This window comes from Lissotriton helveticus, chromosome 8 (assembly GCF_964261635.1).
Source record: "Lissotriton helveticus chromosome 8, aLisHel1.1, whole genome shotgun sequence".
Lineage (NCBI taxonomy): Eukaryota > Metazoa > Chordata > Amphibia > Caudata > Salamandridae > Lissotriton > Lissotriton helveticus.
In genome coordinates, this window is record NC_136069.1 from 1,223,539,479 (window position 1) to 1,223,558,085 (window position 18,607).

Sequence of the window (18,607 nt, forward strand, 5' to 3'; positions counted from 1 at the left end):
ATATAACCGCGAGGATTATAATGCACTTAAGAGTATATGGTATGCGATATCATGGAAACGGCTAAGGGATGGATCCCGAAAGCCGCAGACAGGCTCAGCTCATGCCAGAGCACTATCTCACACGATTCCAAGCACTCTGCCTTCAGGATTGTCAAGGCCTGCCATAGGAGTGACTGATAGGAGATCTGTGTGTCCATTTTTAGGGTTAGATATAGGCATACTATATCTAAAGCAAAGGGTGATACACCTCCTTGCCCCAGCTGTCAAGCAGCCAGTTGTGTCAGATTTGGATGGCCAGCCAGGGGTGGCATAATACATGCTGCAGCCCCTGGTAGGCCCTGGGTACACCTATGCCCTGGGTACCTAAGGTACACTGTACAGGGACTGATAAGGTGACTCAGTATCCAATTAGATATGTACCTAGGGTACATGGAATCCATTTTACAGAGAGAGCAGTAGGCCTGGGGTCCTGAATAGCAGGGCCCCAGGTCAACTAAGTCAGAAAACCAGCAAAACACCAGGCAAAAAGTTGGGGGCAACCATAGTCAGGGATCTACCTTCCTACATAACCCCCCCCAAACGAAAGGAGATAAGGCTATCCTTGCCAGGTAAGCCTATATTGCCTGAGTGGCCATATAAGGAAGTACCAGCACTGGCATGGTTACCCCCTATCTCATGGTCCACTAAGCAATCCCTCACCCTAAGGGTATCTGAGGGTCTCCACCATAGGGAATCTCTACTTGTGGTGTGTTTTGGCAAAGGAAAAGGCTGGTGCTGAAATGGAGTACTGAAGTGAGGCTCCACTAATTTTGGGCTCAGCTTCCTCCAATCATTTTCCACCATAGAGGCCTTTCTTTCCAAGACTGAGTTGTTTTGGGCTCTCAGGGTCAACCTCTGGCTACCTACAGCTGGAGGTTGGGTCCCTCTGTTTGGCTTACTGGAGGGACAGGTCAGGTTTGGGGCCCTCAGGTCCCAGGTTTGGCTGTGCCCAACAGTGTCCATCTGTGGGAGGTCCCTAACTAAATTTAAGGGGGATCCCTCGGGAGTTGATTTTATTTTCACTTGGCTAGGACTACTAGCTTCAGTGCCCTTAATCTGCTGATTGGGGAATTCTTTTGGACAGGGGGCCCTTTGGGGTCCAACACTGGCCTCCCTGACCTCTACAGCCCTGGGCTGACTGAGGCAGGGTAGAGAGGGGCAGGTTACCTGCTCCAGACTGGGTCCCACCTTGGAAGGGTCCACTGACATCAGGGGTTCTGCCAGGCTAGGCCTGACTACCTCTGTGGCAGTTTCTTCACAAGGGGTCAGATCAGTTCCCTGAGGAGGCTGACCCTTTCCTAAAGTCTGGTGGGAGGGAGATTTCTCTTCCTCCTCAATGCTCTCTGTCTGAGTGGAGTGATCCATAGTTTCAGGCTTCACAACACTATCATCTGTCTGAGTTTGAGCTGTGGCCATCACAACTCTCCCAACCTTTTCAGGAGGGGGCTCAGTTTGGGTGTGGGCTGTGACCATCACAGCCTTGACAACCTGTTCTGGGAAGGAAGTTGTCTGAGATTGGGCTGTGACTGGCACAGCCCTCCTGACCTGTTCAGGGAGGATATCTTGGACTGGGGCTGTGGCTATCACTGCCCCACTAACCTTACCATGGATGTTTACCATTCTAAAATGGGTTTCTTGCTCTACTTCAGCCCAGGCTGAGAGCTCTAAATCATTCCCCAGTAGGCAATCTACAGGCAAGTTTGGTGACACTGCCACTCTATTGTGGCCAGTGACACCTCCCCAGCTGAGATTGACCACTGCCATGGGATGATCTCTCTGTACTCCATCAATATTGGTCACCTGGTATGTGGCACCAGGTAAAAGTTGCCTTGAGGGGACTAGACTCTCAGTCACCATAGTGATGCTAGCCCCTGTATCTCTATAGGCCTCAACTTTTATACCATTGATGAGGGGCTCCTGTCTGTACTTGCCCAAAGTGTTGGGACAAGTTGTGAAGTTGGCAAACCCCATGCCAGTCTCACAGACAAGAGTATCTAAGTTTGGGGACCTGGTTAGGCAAGAGTCCCCAGGAACTCCCAAAGTAAATGCACCCAAATTCTTGGGGGCACTCCCACCACCTGGGGGATTACTACTAGTAGTAACAGGAGGTTTGGGAATGTTACTTGGGGGTATGTTCTCCTTATTGTTATTCTTTGGGCAACTGCTGTCAGTTTTCAAATGACCCACCTGTTTACAGGGATAACAATAAGGTTTCTTCTGGGCATTGGAAGGATTCTGGGACCCACCCCCCTCAGAGGATTTTTGGGGCCCTGATGTGGTTTGATCTGCAGATTTATTCCCACCCTTCTCTTGAGGCTTGGTTGATTCCTTTTTCTGGTCACCACCTTGGTTCTTAGGCCTAATCCTGGTTCTGACCCATTTGTCTGCCCTCTTACCCAATTCTTGTGGAGAGGTCAGATCAGAGTCTACCAGGTGCTGGTGTAATAACTGGTTCTGACAATTATTTAAGACTTGCTCTCTCATAATCAGATTATACAATCCTGTGTAATCAGTAACCTTGCTACCCAGCAACCAGCCCTCCAAAGCCTTAGTGGCACTATCCACAAAGTCAGACCAGTCCTGAGACTGAGTTTTCTGGGTGTCTCTGAACAGCAACCTGTACTGCTCAGTGGTTAAACCAAACCCATCAACCAGTGTACTCTTCAGGACCTGGTAATTGTTAGCATCCTCCACTCTTGTAGTGAGGAGCTTATCTCTACCTTTGCCATCAAAGGAGAGCCACAGTATAGCTGCCCACTGACTTTGGGGAATGCCCTGCACAGTGCAGGCCCTCTCCAAAGCAGCCATCCATTTCTGGATGTCATCCCCTTGCTTAAAGGGGGCACTATTTTTGTCAGGTGTTTAGTATCTAAACCCTTCTCTCTATCTCTTGGGAGATTGCTGCCACCAGTGGGAGCTAACCCACTCATCTGCTGCTCTCTAGCAAAGGCAAGCTTTTCTTTGGCCAGGGCAAGTTCTTCCCTTTCAATCCTCAGAGTAGCCTGTCTCATCCTAGCTTCATGCTCCATTCTCTGAGGGGAAGTCAATCTCCTCTGGGGAGAGTTCCTTCTCCTCTTAGAAGAGGCATTAGAGTGCAGAGATCTATTGGAGTCCCTAGAAAGAGATCTATCTCTCCTAACTCCAAGGTTAGGCCTACTTAGGGTCAGTACTGGGGGTCCCCCAGATCCTAGCCCAAGCAAGTCTATGTTGGCCCTAGTTAGCCTTCTGACTACCTCAAGACCTTTGTCTACCTCATCCCCAGAGAGTTCCTCAGGATCCTCCTCCTCAACTGCATTTACAGTGTTGTGGAGGTCTGGATCACCAAGGTGCCCTTCTAAGGCTGGCATATTCCCATCTCCCTGAGATGCTTTCCTAGCATCATAAGTCTCTAAGAGACCTAACAGAAAGGGAGTGGTGGGGTTAGACCCCTGTTTCAATTTCCTGGAGGTACACAAGTGTCTCAACTCCTGGAAATTGAGAGCTGCATATCTTGAGCTGACCTGTGGAGGGTCAATAACCACAAGGGGAGTCTCTGAAGACTCTCCATGGGTAGACATGCTTTTCTAGTGAGGTGTAAGTGGTGCACTTACCTACACTATATGTTTACCTACTGATCCCTTGCTAGAGTTGTAGTTTAGGGTGTGCTAGGCCCTAGGAGCTACAACAGCTGGTTCAGTAGAACTCAGAGTATTCTAAGCTAAGTTATATGTACCTTTAGTACTTATGTGATCTTTCACAAGATATTCTTAGGATATGTGTGGTAAAACAACAGCAAGCTCAAATCCCAACCGCTGCTCACCAATGTGAGAAGTTGGCCTGATATGCGGTGCTCACTATTCTAGTGATCACTATGTATCAGTCCAAACAACCCTTATTGATGATTGGTTGTAAGTCAACCTTATAGACCAGCTATCCTAGTAGCATGGATACGAGCAGTCTAAGGCTAAGACTCTAGAGGGCGTGTTAAGCCAGTTGTTTTACCATCACATTACCCCTTGAACACCAAGTGAAAGGACACCACACAAGTTGTTATGAAAATAAACAGATATTTATTTATAACAAGACTACCCTGAACTCTTTATGAGTCAGGGAGCTAAGCACAATACAAAACTCTTAAGAAAATACTTTAAGTCGCACAATTTACACAAATGCCCTAGGGGCACGAAAAACCATATACACAGTAAGTGGAATGCGAACTTGCTAGCAGGTAAGTAATACTTTTCTAGACTCAGGAATCGCTAGGCCTACAATTCTAAACACTGGGATTAGATGCAGGAGGCCTGTGGACATCGTGTGCAGAGTGGGAACTCTCACGCGTAAGGCGGGAAAAAGTCTATGGAGGCTAGCAGTTGCAAAGTTACTGTTCTCGGGCGAACCCGACTAGGTGGATCAAAAACGGGAGTGGATCCGAACACTTAGGGTGTTGGACTATGCTGGAGCACCGGAGTACTTAGGTTACCTAGCCCAGGGGCTGCGGCTGCATAGGGTTGAAGTTGCGTCGGAAACCCTCGTTGAAGATCCAGGAGCCTGAAGAAAGAGTTGCTGGCAGGCGGCCAGTGAAGAAAGTTCGGAGTGATCCAAGCCTGGATCAGGGAAGAAGAAGACCTGAAAGCAGAGGGGACCAAGTTCTGAATCACTAGCCAGTGATTAAGTGGGCACCAGGATGGCACCGGGCGAAGTCACCGCAGTCAGGTGAGTGGGCGCTGCTGGGCTCTGCAGTCTCTCGGACCAGGAGGCGTTGTCGGCGACCAGGATGGAGGTGCGAGCTGTCAAACGAAGGTTCTTGCTGTCGACGTTGCTGGACCCAGGATTGGGCAACAAGTCTTGGCAAATGCAAGGCCCACGCGGTGGACCTAAAATGGCGTCTTGAGTGGACCAGGAGGGTCCAGGGTGCTCCTCTTTTGGAGGGGAGCAAGGGCTAGTCAGGAGCAACCAGACCAGCAGTAGTTGTCGTCGTGTAGCGTCGTGAAGGGGCCACTAGCCAACGGGCAAGCGACCTGGACAACGCGGTGAGCAGCAAAGAGCAGAAGGGCCCCACGCCGATCTCGTGGATGCAGGGGGGCTGAACTTCGGTGCTGGAGCTGCTCAGGGTCGGGGCTTCTCTTACCCCAAGGCACTCAGTCGAGGGTCACTCAGGCGTCGTGCTGGACAAGCGTCGGGCAGTTCTGAAGATGGCCGGTCCCTCGAGGTCTCGTCACACCCACGGATCACAGCTGGGCTGATGATGCAGGTTGAGGTCAGAGGTGCCAGGGAAGCCGGTTCTCGTCGTGCTGGAGCAGTCTTGATCCGAAGGAGAGACTGGCAACAAACCGCGATACTTGGTTGGTGCCTGCTGCTGCAGGGTGACTACTCCTTAGTCACAAGGGAGAAATCTTGAGAAGAGTCTTGAGTTCCTTCTTGCAGAAAGTAGTTTCAGGATTCAAAGATGATCTGATTTGGAAGGGGGCCAGTTCCTACCTTTATCCTGAAAAAGGGGGCTGGCACGCGACTTAGTCCTGCCCTATGGGTGGGACTAGGAGGGGGGTGGTTACACCCCTCTCCTTTGGCGGGCTTTCCCCAGGCCTGGGGCTGGAGTGCCCCTGGAACTGGTTTCAGCCGGCCTATGCACAGTGAGCACCGGGGTGCCACTTGCAGTCACCTTCCTCTAAAGCCCTGCCTACCTAGAATACACAAAACCCTGTCTGGGACGGTGCTGGCACCGCCCCTGGCAGGAAACCCTTTGTCCTTGCCTCCTGCTCTGGGAGGACTCCCAGCAGCAGGAGGGCAGACTTGTGTCTCGGTGGCAGCATCAATTTTGTGGAGCTAAGGCTATGTCTGACTTTAACCGGGGTCACAGGTTACATACATGTCGTGTCCCTCTAGAACGGTGGAATGCTAACCCCGTCGCCAGAATTGGCGAGGGGTTAGTATTCCAATTCGTATGACACCTTACTCGACATGTTTTGATAAAGCGATACCAGAGTTGGCATATAACCGCGAGGATTATAATGCACTTAAGAGTATATGGTATGCGATATCATGGAAACGGCTAAGGGATGGATCCCGAAAGCCGCAGACAGGCTCAGCTCATGCCAGAGCACTATCTCACACGATTCCAAGCACTCTGCCTTCAGGATTGTCAAGGCCTGCCATAGGAGTGACTGATAGGAGATCTGTGTGTCCATTTTTAGGGTTAGATATAGGTATACTATATCTAAAGCAAAGGGTGATTACACCACCTTGCGCCAGCTGTCAAGCAGCCAGTTGTGTCAGATTTGGATGGCCAGCCAGGGGTGGCATAATACATGCTGCAGCCCCTGGTAGGCCCTGGGTACACCTATGCACTGGGTACCTAAGGTACACTGTACAGGGACTGATAAGGTGACTCAGTATCCAATTAGATATGTACCTAGGGTACATGGAATCCATTTTACAGAGAGAGCAGTAGGCCTGGGGTCCTGAATAGCAGGGCCCCAGGTCAACTAAGTCAGAAAACCAGCAAAACACCAGGCAAAAAGTTGGGGGCAACCATAGTCAGGGATCTACCTTCCTACAGCCATGTCTAAACTGGGGTGGCAGAGTGGGCTAAAGAACGGTGATGGATTAAACCCAGATCTGTTGACTGGGTGTGAGTGTTTGATTGGTTCAGTTGCTCCGTCCATCACCACCCCCCTTTTGTACCACTTTGTTTGCCATAAGTTGGCAGGGTATGCTCAGACGTGAGTCCCTTGCTCACTTTGCCACTGGATTCAAGCAAGCCGGGCTGAAGACGGCTGAAATGCCAGAAACCGGTCCTCGGAAGCTTGTTTCCGGTCCAGGGAAGGCATGGCTTGGCAGTTCGGGCTGGACTGTTCCCATGAGGCACAGGGTCAGACTGATTTGCATATGGCCATGTCTGAACTGGGGTGGCAGAGTGGGCTAAAGAACGGTGATGGATTAAACACAGATCTGTTGACTGGGTGTGAGTGTTTGATTGGTTCAGATGCTACGTCCATCACCACCCCCCTTTCGTACCACTTTGTTCGCCATCAGTTGGCAGGGTATGCTCAGACGTGAGTCCCTTGCTCACTTTGCCACTGGATTCAAGCAAGCCGGGCTGAAGACGGCTGAAATGCCAGAAACCGGTCCTCGGAAGCTTGTTTCCGCTCCAGGGAAGGCATGGCTTGGCAGTTCGGGCTGGACTGTTCCCATGAGGCACAGGGTCAGACTGATTTGCATATGGCCATGTCTGAACTGGGGTGGTAGAGTGGGCTAAAGAACGGTGATGGATTAAACCCAGATCTGTTGACTGGGTGTGAGTGTTTGATTGGTTCAGATGTTCCGTCCATCACCACCCCCCTTTTGTACCACTTTGTTCGCCATAAGTTGGCAGGGTATGCTCAGACATGAGTCCCTTGCTCAATTTGCCACTGGATTCAAGCAAGCCGGGCTGAAGACGGCTGAAATACCAGAAACCAGTCCTCGGAAGCTTGTTTCCGGTCCAGGGAAGGCATGGCTTGGCAGTTCAGGCTGGACTGTTCCCATGAGGCACAGGGTCAGACTGATTTGCATATGGCCATGTCTGAACTTGGGTGGCAGAGTGGGCTAAAGAACGGTGATGGATTAAACCCAGATCTGTTGACTGGGTGTGAGTGTTTGATTGGTTCAGATGCTCCGTCCATCACCACCCCCCTTTTGTACTACTTTGTTTGTCATAAGTTGGTAGGGTATGCTCAGACGTGAGTCCCTTGCTCACTTTGCCACTGGATTCAAGCAAGCCGGGCTGAAGACGGCTGAAATGCCAGAAACCGGTCCTCTGAAGCTTGTTTCCGGTCCAGGGAAGGCATGGCTTGGCAGTTTGGGCTGGACTGTTCCCATGAGGCACAGGGTCAGACTGATTTGCATATGGCCATGTGTGAACTGGGGTGGCAGAGTAGGCTAAAGAACGGTGATGGATTAAACCCAGATCTGTTGACTGGGTGTGAGTGTTTGATTGGTTCAGATGCTCCGTCCATCACCACCCCCCTTTTGTACCACTTAGTTTGCCATAAGTTGGCAGGGTATGCTCAGAAGTGAGTCCCTTGCTCACTTTGCCACTGGGTTCAAGCAAGCCGAGCTGAATACGGCTGAAATGCCAGAAACCAGTCCTCGGAAGATTGTTTCCGGTCCCGGGAAGGCATGGCTTGGCAGTTCGGGCTGGACTGTTCCCATGAGGCACAGGGTCGGACTGATTTGCATTTGGCCATGTCTGAACTGGGGTGGCAGAGTGGGCTAAAGAACAGTGATGGATTAAACCCAGATCTGTTGACTGGGTGTGAGTGTTTGATTGGTTCAGATGCTCTGTCCATCACCACCCCCCTTTTGTACCACTTTGTTTGCCATAAGTTGGCAGGGTATGCTCAGACGTGAGTCCCTTGCTCACGTTGCCACTGGATTCAAGCAAGCGGGGCTGAAGACGGCTGAACTGCCAGAAACCGGTCCTCGGAAGCTTGTTTCCGGTCCAGGGAAGGCATGGCTTGGCAGTTCGGGCTGGACTGTTCCCATGAGGCACAGGGTAAGACTGATTTGCATATGGCCATGTCTGAACTGGGGTGGCGGAGTGGGCTAAAGAACGGTGATGGATTAAACCCAGATCTGTTGACTGGATGTGAGTCTTTGATTGGTTCAGATGCTCCGTCCATCACCACCCCCCATTTGTACTACTTTGTTTGTCATAAGTTGGCAGGGTATGCTCAGACATGAGTCCCTTGCTCACTTTGCCACTGGGTTCAAGCAAGCTGGGCTGAAGACGGGTGAAATGCCAGAAACCGGTCCTCGGAAGCTTGTTTCCGGTCCAGGGAAGGCATGGCTTGGCAGTTCGGGCTGGACTGTTCCCATGAGGCACAGGGTCAGACTGATTTTCATATGGCCATGTCTGAACTGGGGTGGCAGAGTGGGCTAAAGAACGGTGATGGATTAAACCCAGATCTGTTGACTGGGTGTGAGTGTTTGATTTGTTCAGATGCTCCGTCCATCACCACCCCCCTTTTGTACCACTTTGTTTACCATAAGTTGGCAGGGTATGCTCAGACGTGAGTCCCTTGCTCACTTTACCACTGGATTCAAGCAAGCCGGGCTGAAGACGGCTGAAATGCCAGAAACCGGTCCTCGGAAGCTTCTTTCCAATCCAGGGAAGGCATGGCTTGGCAGTTCGGGCTGGACTGTTCCCATGAGGCACAGGGTAAGACTGATTTGCATATGGCCATGTCTGAACTGGGGTGGCAGAGTGGGCTAAAGAACGGTGATGGATTAAACCCAGATCGTTGACTGGGTGAGAGTGTTTGATTGGTTCAGATGCTCCGTCCATCACCACCCCCCTTTTGTACTACTTTGTTCGTCATATGTTGGCAGGGTATGCTCAGACGTGAGTCCCTTGCTCACTTTGCCACTGGGTTCAAGCAAGCCGGGCTGAAGACGGCTGAAATGCCAGAAACCGGTCCTCGGAAGCTTGTTTCCGATCCAGGGAAGGCATGGCTGGCAGTTCGGGCTGCACTGTTCCCATGAGACACAGGGCCAGACTGATTTGCATATGGCCATGTCTTAACTGGGGTGGCAGAGTGGGCTAAAGAACGGTGATGAATTAAACCCAGATCTGTTGACTGATTGTGAGTGTTTGATTTGTTCAGATGCTCCGTCCATCACCACCCCCCTTTTGTACCACTTTGTTCACCATAAGTTGGCAGGGTATGCTCAGACGTGAGTCCCTTGCTCACTTTACCACTGGATTCAAGCAAGCCGTGCTGAAGACGGCTGAAATGCCAGAAACTGGTCCTCGGAAGCTTCTTTCCTATCCAGGGAAGGCATGGCTTGGCAGTTCGGGCTGGACTGTTCCCATGAGGCACAGGGTAAGAGTGATTTGCATATGGCCATGTCTGAACTGGGGTGGCAGAGTGGGCTAAAGAACGGTGATGGATTAAACCCAGATCTGTTGACTGGGTGTGAGTGTTTGATTGGTTCAGATGCTCCGTCCATCACCACCCCCTTTTGTAAAACTTTGTTCGTCATAAGTTGGCAGGGTATACTCAGACGTGAGTCCCTTGCTCACTTTGCCACTGGGTTCAAGCAAGCCGGGCTGAAGTCGGCTGAAATGCCAGAAACCGGTCCTCGGAAGCTTGTTTCCGGTCCAGGGAAGGCATGGCTTGGCAGTTCAAGCTGGACTGTTCCCATGAGGCACAGGGTCAGACTGAGTTGCATATGGCCATGTCTGAACTGGGGTGGCAGAGTGGGCTAAAGAACAGTGATGGATTAAACCCAGATCTGTTGACTGGGTTTGAGTGTTTGATTTGTTCAGATGCTCCGTCCATCACCACCCCCCTTTTGTACCACTTTGTTCACCATAAGTTGGCAGGGTATGCTCAGACGTGAGTCCCTTGCTCACTTTACCACTGGATTCAAGCAAGCCGGGCTGAAGACGGCTGAAATGCCAGAAACCGGTCCTCGGAAATTTCTTTCTGATCCAGGGAAGGCATGGCTTGGCAGTTCGGGCTGGATTGTTCCCATGAGGCACAGGGTAAGACTGATTTGCATATGGCCATGTCTGAACTGGGATGGCAGAGTGGGCTAAAGAACGGTGATGGATTAAACCCAGATCTGGTGACTGGGTGTGAGTGTTTGATTGGTTCAGATGCTCCGTCCATCACCACCCCCCTTTTGTACTACTTTGTTCGTCATAAGTTGGCAGGGTATGCTCAGACGTGAGTCCCTTGCTCACTTTGCCACTGGGTTCAAGCAAGCCGGGCTGAAGACGGCTGAAATGCCAGAAACCGGTCCTCGGAAGCTTGTTTCCGGTCCAGGGAAGGCATGGCTTGGCAGTTCGGGCTGGACTGTTCCCATGAGGCACAGGGTCAGACTGATTTGCATATGGCCATGTCTGAACTGGGGTGGCAGAGTGGGCTAAAGAACGGTGATGGATTAAACCCAGATCTGTTGACTGGGTGTGAGTGTTTGATTGGTTCAGATGCTTCGTCCATCACCACCCCCCTTTTGTACCACTTTGTTCGTCATAAGTTGGCAGGGTATGCTCAGACGTGAGTCCCTTGCTCACTTTGCCACTGGATTCAAGCAAGCCTGGCCGAAGACGGCTGAAATACCATAAACCGGTCCTCGGAAGCTTGTTTCCGGTCCAGGGAAGGCATGACTTGGCAGTTCGGGCTGGACTGTTCCCATGAGGCACAGGGTCAGACTGATTTGCATATGGCCATGTCTGAACTGGGGTGGCAGAGTGGGCTAAAGAACGGTTATGGATTAAACCCAGATCTGTTGACTGGGTGTGAGTGTTTGATTGGTTCAGATGCTCCGTCCATCACCACCCCCCTTTTGTACCACATTGTTCGCCATAAGTTGGCAGGGTATGCTCAGACGTGAGTCCCTTGCTCACTTTGCCACTGGATTCAAGCAAGCCGGGCTGAAGACGGCTGAATTGCCAGAAACTGGTCCTCGGAAGCTTGTTTCCGGTCCAGGGAAGGCATGGCTTGGCAGTTCGGGCTGGACTGTTCCCATGAGGCACAGGGTCAGACTGATTTGCATATGGCCATGTCTGAACTGGGGTGGCAGAGTGGGCTAAAGAACAGTGATGGATTAAACCCAGATATGTTGACTGGGTGTGAGTGTTTGATTGGTTCAGATGCTCCATCCATCACCACCCCCCTTTTGTACCACTTTGTTCGCCATAAGTTGGCAGGGTATGCTCAGACGTGAGTCCCTTGCTCACTTTGCCATTGGATTCAAGCAAGCCGGGCTGAAGATGGCTGAAATGCCAGAAACCGGTCCTCGGAAGCTTGTTTCCGGTCCAGGGAAGGCATGGCTTGGCAGTTCGGGCTGGACTGTTCCCATGAGGCACAGGGTCAGACTGATTTGCATATGGCCATGTCTGAACTGGGATGGCAGAGTGGGCTAAAGAACGGTGATGGATTAAACCCAGATCTGTTGACTGGGTGTGAGTGTTTGTTTGGTTCAGATGCTCCGTCCATCACCACCCCCCTTTTGTACCACTTTGTTCACCATAAGTTGGCAGGGTATGCTCAGACGTGGGTCCCTTGCTCACTTTGCCACTGGATTCAAGCAAGCCGGGCTGAAGACGGCTGAAATGCCAGAAACCGGTCCTCGGAAGCTTTTTTCCTGTCCAGGGAAGGCATGGCTTGGCAGTTCGGGCTGGACTATTCCCATGAGGCACAGGGTCAGACTGATTTGCATATGGCCATGTCTGAACTGGGGTGGCAGAGTGGGCTAAAGTACGGTGATGGATTAAACCCAGATCTGTTGACTGGGTGTGAGTGTTTGATTGGTTCAGATGCTCCGTCCATCACCACCCCCCTTTTGTACTACTTTGTTCGTCATAAGTTGGCAGGGTATGCTCAGACGTGAGTCCCTTGCTCACTTTGCCACTGGATTCAAGCAAGCCGGGCTGAAGACGGCTGAAATGCCAGAAACCGGTCCTCTGAAGCTTGTTTCCGGTCCAGGGAAGGCATGGCTTGGCAGTTTGGGCTGGACTGTTCCCATGAGGCACAGGGTCAGACTGATTTGCATATGGCCATGTGTGAACTGGGGTGGCAGAGTAGGCTAAAGAACGGTGATGGATTAAACCCAGATCTGTTGACTGGGTGTGAGTGTTTGATTGGTTCAGATGCTCCGTCCATCACCACCCCCCTTTTGTACCACTTAGTTTGCCATAAGTTGGCAGGGTATGCTCAGAAGTGAGTCCCTTGCTCACTTTGCCACTGGGTTCAAGCAAGCCGAGCTGAATACGGCTGAAATGCCAGAAACCAGTCCTCTGAAGATTGTTTCCGGTACCGGGAAGGCATGGCTTGGCAGTTCGGGCTGGACTGTTCCCATGAGGCACAGGGTCGGACTGATTTGCATTTGGCCATGTCTGAACTGGGGTGGCAGAGTGGGCTAAAGAACAGTGATGGATTAAACCCAGATTTGTTGACTGGGTGTGAGTGTTTGATTGGTTCAGATGCTCCATCCATCACCACCCCCCTTTTGTACCACTTTGTTCGCCATAAGTTGGCAGGGTATGCTCAGACGTGAGTCCCTTGCTCACTTTGCCACTGGATTCAAGCAAGCCCGGCTGAAGACGGCTGAAATGCCCGAAACCGGTCTTCGGAAGCTTGGTCTGGTCCAGGGAAGGCATGGCTTGGCAGTTCGGGCTGGACTGTTCCCATGAGGCACAGGGTCAGACTGATTTGCATATGGCCATGTCTGAACTGGGGTGGCAGAGTGGGCTAAAGAACGGTGATGGATTAAACCCAGATCTGTTGACTGGGTGTGAGTGTTTGATTGGTTCAGATGCTCCGTCCATCACCACCCCCCTTTTGTACCACTTTGTTTGCCATAAGTTGGCAGGGTATGCTCAGACGTGAGTCCCTTGCTCACTTTGCCACTGGATTCAAGCAAGCCGGGCTGAAGACGGCTGAAATGCCAGAAACCGGTCCTCGGAAGCTTGTTTCCGGTCCAGGGAAGGCATGGCTTGGCAGTTCGGGCTGGACTGTTCCCATGAGGCACAGGGTCAGATGATTTGCATATGGCCATGTCTGAACTGGGGTGGCAGAGTGGGCTAAAGAACGGTGATGGATTAAACACAGATCTGTTGACTGGGTGTGAGTGTTTGATTGGTTCAGATGCTACGTCCATCACCACCCCCCTTTCGTACCACTTTGTTCGCCATCAGTTGGCAGGGTATGCTCAGACGTGAGTCCCTTGCTCACTTTGCCACTGGATTCAAGCAAGCCGGGCTGAAGACTGCTGAAATGCCAGAAACCGGTCCTCGGAAGCTTGTTTCCGCTCCAGGGAAGGCATGGCTTGGCAGTTCGGGCTGGACTGTTCCCATGAGGCACAGGGTCAGACTGATTTGCATATGGCCATGTCTGAACTGGGGTGGTAGAGTGGGCTAAAGAACGGTGATGGATTAAACCCAGATCTGTTGACTGGGTGTGAGTGTTTGATTGGTTCAGATGTTCCGTCCATCACCACCCCCCTTTTGTACCACTTTGTTCGCCATAAGTTGGCAGGGTATGCTCAGACGTGAGTCCCTTGCTCACTTTGCCACTGGATTCAAGCATACCGGGCTGAAGACGGCTGAAATACTAGAAACCAGTCCTCGGAAGCTTGTTTCCGGTCCAGGGAAGGCATGGCTTGGCAGTTCGGGCTGGACTGTTCCCATGAGGCACAGGGTCAGACTGATTTGCATATGGCCATGTCTAAACTGGGGTGGCAGAGTGGGCTAAAGAACGGTGATGGATTAAACCCAGATTTGTTGACTGGGTGTGAGTGTTTGATTGGTTCAGAAGCTCCGTCCATCACCCCCCCCCCTTTTGTACCACTTTGTTCGCCATAAGTTGGCAGGGTATGCTCAGACGTGAGTCCCTTGCTCACTTTACCACTGGATTCAAGCAAGCCGGGCTGAAGACGGCTGAAATGCCAGAAACTGGTCCTCGGAAGCTTCTTTCCGATCCAGGGAAGGCATGGCTTGGCAGTTCAGGCTGGACTGTTCCCATGAGGCACAGGGTCAGACTGATTTGCATATGGCCATGTCTGAACTTGGGTGGCAGAGTGGGCTAAAGAACGGTGATGGATTAAACCCAGATCTGTTGACTGGGTGTGAGTGTTTGATTGGTTCAGATGCACCGTCCATCACCACCCCCCTCTTGTACTACTTTGTTCGTCATAAGTTGGCAGGGTATGCTCAGACGTGAGTCCCTTGCTCACTTTGCCACTGGAATCAAGCAAGCCGGGCTGAAGACGGCTGAAATGCCAGAAACCGGTCCTCGGAAGCTTGTTTCCGGTCCAGGGAAGGCATGGCTTGGCAGTTCGGGCTGGACTGTTCCCATGAGGCACCGGGTCAGACTGATTTGCATATGGCCATGTCTGAACTGGGGTGGCAGAGTGGGCTAAAGAACGGTGATAGATTAAACCCAGATCTCTTGACTGGGTGTGAGTGTTTGATTGGTTCAGATGCTCCGTCCATCACCACCCCCCTTTTTTACCACTTTGTTCGCCATAAGTTGGCAGGGTATGCTCAGACGTGAGTCCCTTGCTCACTTTGCCACTGGATTCAAGCAAGCCGGGCGGAAGAGGGCTGAAATGCCAGAAAACGGTCCTCGGAAGCTTGTTTCCGGTCCAGGGAAGGCATGGCTTGGCAGTTTGGGCTGGACTGTTCCCATGAGGCACGGGGTCAGACTGATTTGCATATGGCCATGTCTGAACTGGGGTGGCAGAGTGGGCTAAAGAACGGTGATGGATTAAACCCAGATCTGTTGACTGGGTGTGAGTGTTTGATTGGTTCAGATGCTCCGTCCATCACCACCCCCCTTTCGTACCAGTTAGTTCGCCATAAGTTGGCAGGGTATGCTCAGAAGTGAGTCCCTTGCTCACTTTGCCACTGGGTTCAAGCAAGCCGAGCTGAATACGGCTGAAATGCCAGAAACCAGTCCTCGGAAGATTGTTTCCGGTCCAGGGAAGGCATGGCTTGGCAGTTCGGGCTGGACTGTTCCCATGAGGCACAGGGTCAGACTGATTTGCATATGGCCATGTCTGAACTGGGGTGGCAGAGTGGGCTAAAGAACGGTGATGGATTAAACCCAGATCTGTTGACTGGGTGTGAGTGTTTGATTGGTTCAGATGCTCCGTCCATCACCACCCCCCTTTTGTACCACTTTGTTTGCCATAAGTTGGCAGGGTATGCTCAGACGTGAGTCCCTTGCTCACTTTGCCACTGGATTCAAGCAAGCCGGGCTGAAGACGGCTGAAATGCCAGAAACCGGTCCTCGGAAGCTTGTTTCCGGTCCAGGGAAGGCATGGCTTGGCAGTTCGGGCTGGACTGTTCCCATGAGGCACAGGGTCAGATGATTTGCATATGGCCATGTCTGAACTGGGGTGGCAGAGTGGGCTAAAGAACGGTGATGGATTAAACACAGATCTGTTGACTGGGTGTGAGTGTTTGATTGGTTCAGATGCTACGTCCATCACCACCCCCCTTTCGTACCACTTTGTTCGCCATCAGTTGGCAGGGTATGCTCAGACGTGAGTCCCTTGCTCACTTTGCCACTGGATTCAAGCAAGCCGGGCTGAAGACTGCTGAAATGCCAGAAACCGGTCCTCGGAAGCTTGTTTCCGCTCCAGGGAAGGCATGGCTTGGCAGTTCGGGCTGGACTGTTCCCATGAGGCACAGGGTCAGACTGATTTGCATATGGCCATGTCTGAACTGGGGTGGTAGAGTGGGCTAAAGAACGGTGATGGATTAAACCCAGATCTGTTGACTGGGTGTGAGTGTTTGATTGGTTCAGATGTTCCGTCCATCACCACCCCCCTTTTGTACCACTTTGTTCGCCATAAGTTGGCAGGGTATGCTCAGACGTGAGTCCCTTGCTCACTTTGCCACTGGATTCAAGCATACCGGGCTGAAGACGGCTGAAATACTAGAAACCAGTCCTCGGAAGCTTGTTTCCGGTCCAGGGAAGGCATGGCTTGGCAGTTCGGGCTGGACTGTTCCCATGAGGCACAGGGTCAGACTGATTTGCATATGGCCATGTCTAAACTGGGGTGGCAGAGTGGGCTAAAGAACGGTGATGGATTAAACCCAGATTTGTTGACTGGGTGTGAGTGTTTGATTGGTTCAGAAGCTCCGTCCATCACCCCCCCCCATTTTGTACCACTTTGTTCGCCATAAGTTGGCAGGGTATGCTCAGACGTGAGTCCCTTGCTCACTTTACCACTGGATTCAAGCAAGCCGGGCTGAAGACGGCTGAAATGCCAGAAACTGGTCCTCGGAAGCTTCTTTCCGATCCAGGGAAGGCATGGCTTGGCAGTTCAGGCTGGACTGTTCCCATGAGGCACAGGGTCAGACTGATTTGCATATGGCCATGTCTGAACTTGGGTGGCAGAGTGGGCTAAAGAACGGTGATGGATTAAACCCAGATCTGTTGACTGGGTGTGAGTGTTTGATTGGTTCAGATGCACCGTCCATCACCACCCCCCTCTTGTACTACTTTGTTCGTCATAAGTTGGCAGGGTATGCTCAGACGTGAGTCCCTTGCTCACTTTGCCACTGGAATCAAGCAAGCCGGGCTGAAGACGGCTGAAATGCCAGAAACCGGTCCTCGGAAGCTTGTTTCCGGTCCAGGGAAGGCATGGCTTGGCAGTTCGGGCTGGACTGTTCCCATGAGGCACCGGGTCAGACTGATTTGCATATGGCCATGTCTGAACTGGGGTGGCAGAGTGGGCTAAAGAACGGTGATAGATTAAACCCAGATCTCTTGACTGGGTGTGAGTGTTTGATTGGTTCAGATGCTCCGTCCATCACCACCCCCCTTTTTTACCACTTTGTTCGCCATAAGTTGGCAGGGTATGCTCAGACGTGAGTCCCTTGCTCACTTTGCCACTGGATTCAAGCAAGCCGGGCGGAAGAGGGCTGAAATGCCAGAAAACGGTCCTCGGAAGCTTGTTTCCGGTCCAGGGAAGGCATGGCTTGGCAGTTTGGGCTGGACTGTTCCCATGAGGCACGGGGTCAGACTGATTTGCATATGGCCATGTCTGAACTGGGGTGGCAGAGTGGGCTAAAGAACGGTGATGGATTAAACCCAGATCTGTTGACTGGGTGTGAGTGTTTGATTGGTTCAGATGCTCCGTCCATCACCACCCCCCTTTCGTACCAGTTAGTTCGCCATAAGTTGGCAGGGTATGCTCAGAAGTGAGTCCCTTGCTCACTTTGCCACTGGGTTCAAGCAAGCCGAGCTGAATACGGCTGAAATGCCAGAAACCAGTCCTCGGAAGATTGTTTCCGGTCCAGGGAAGGCATGGCTTGGCAGTTCGGGCTGGACTGTTCCCATGAGGCACAGGGTCAGACTGATTTGCATATGGCCATGTCTGAACTGGGGTGGCAGAGTGGGCTAAAGAATGGTGATGGATTAAACCCAGATCTGTTACCTGGGTGTGAGTGTTTGATTGGTTCAGATGCTCCTTCCATCACCATCCCCCTTTTGTACCACTTTGTTCACCATAAGTTGGCAGGGTATGCTCAGACGTGAGTCCCTTGCTCACTTTACCACTGGATTCAAGCAAGCCGGGTTGAAGACGGCTGAAATGCCAGAAACCGGTCCTCGGAAGCTACTTTCCTATCCAGGGAAGGCATGGCTTGGCAGTTCGGGCTGGACTGTTCCCATGAGGCACAGGGTAAGACTGATTTGCATATGGCCATGTCGGAACTGGGGTGGCAGAGTGGGCTAAAGAACGGTGATGGATTAAACCCAGATCTGTTGACTGGGTGTGAGTGTTTGATTGGTTCAGATGCTCCGTCCATCACCACCCCCCTTTTGTACTACTTTGTTCGTCATAAGTTGGCAGGGTATGCTCAGACGTGAGTCCCTTGCTCACTTTGCCACTGGGTTCAAGCAAGCCGGGCTGAAGACGGCTGAAATGCCAGAAACCGGTCCTCGGAAGCTTGTGTCCGGTCCAGGGAAGGCATGGCTTGGCAGTTCGGGCTGGACTGTTCCCATGAGGCACAGGGTCAGACTGATTTGCATATGGCCATGTCTGAACTGGGGTGGCAGAGTGGGCTAAAGAACGGTGATGGATT

General features: G+C 51.8%; 1 protein-coding gene across 14 annotated transcripts in view; it reads left to right on the forward strand.

The window, feature by feature from the left end:
- Positions 1-18,607, forward strand: part of LOC144773261 (uncharacterized) — a 7,170,044-nt gene that overhangs the window by 5,195,687 nt on the left and 1,955,750 nt on the right. The gene's annotated exons all lie outside the window — the stretch shown is intronic.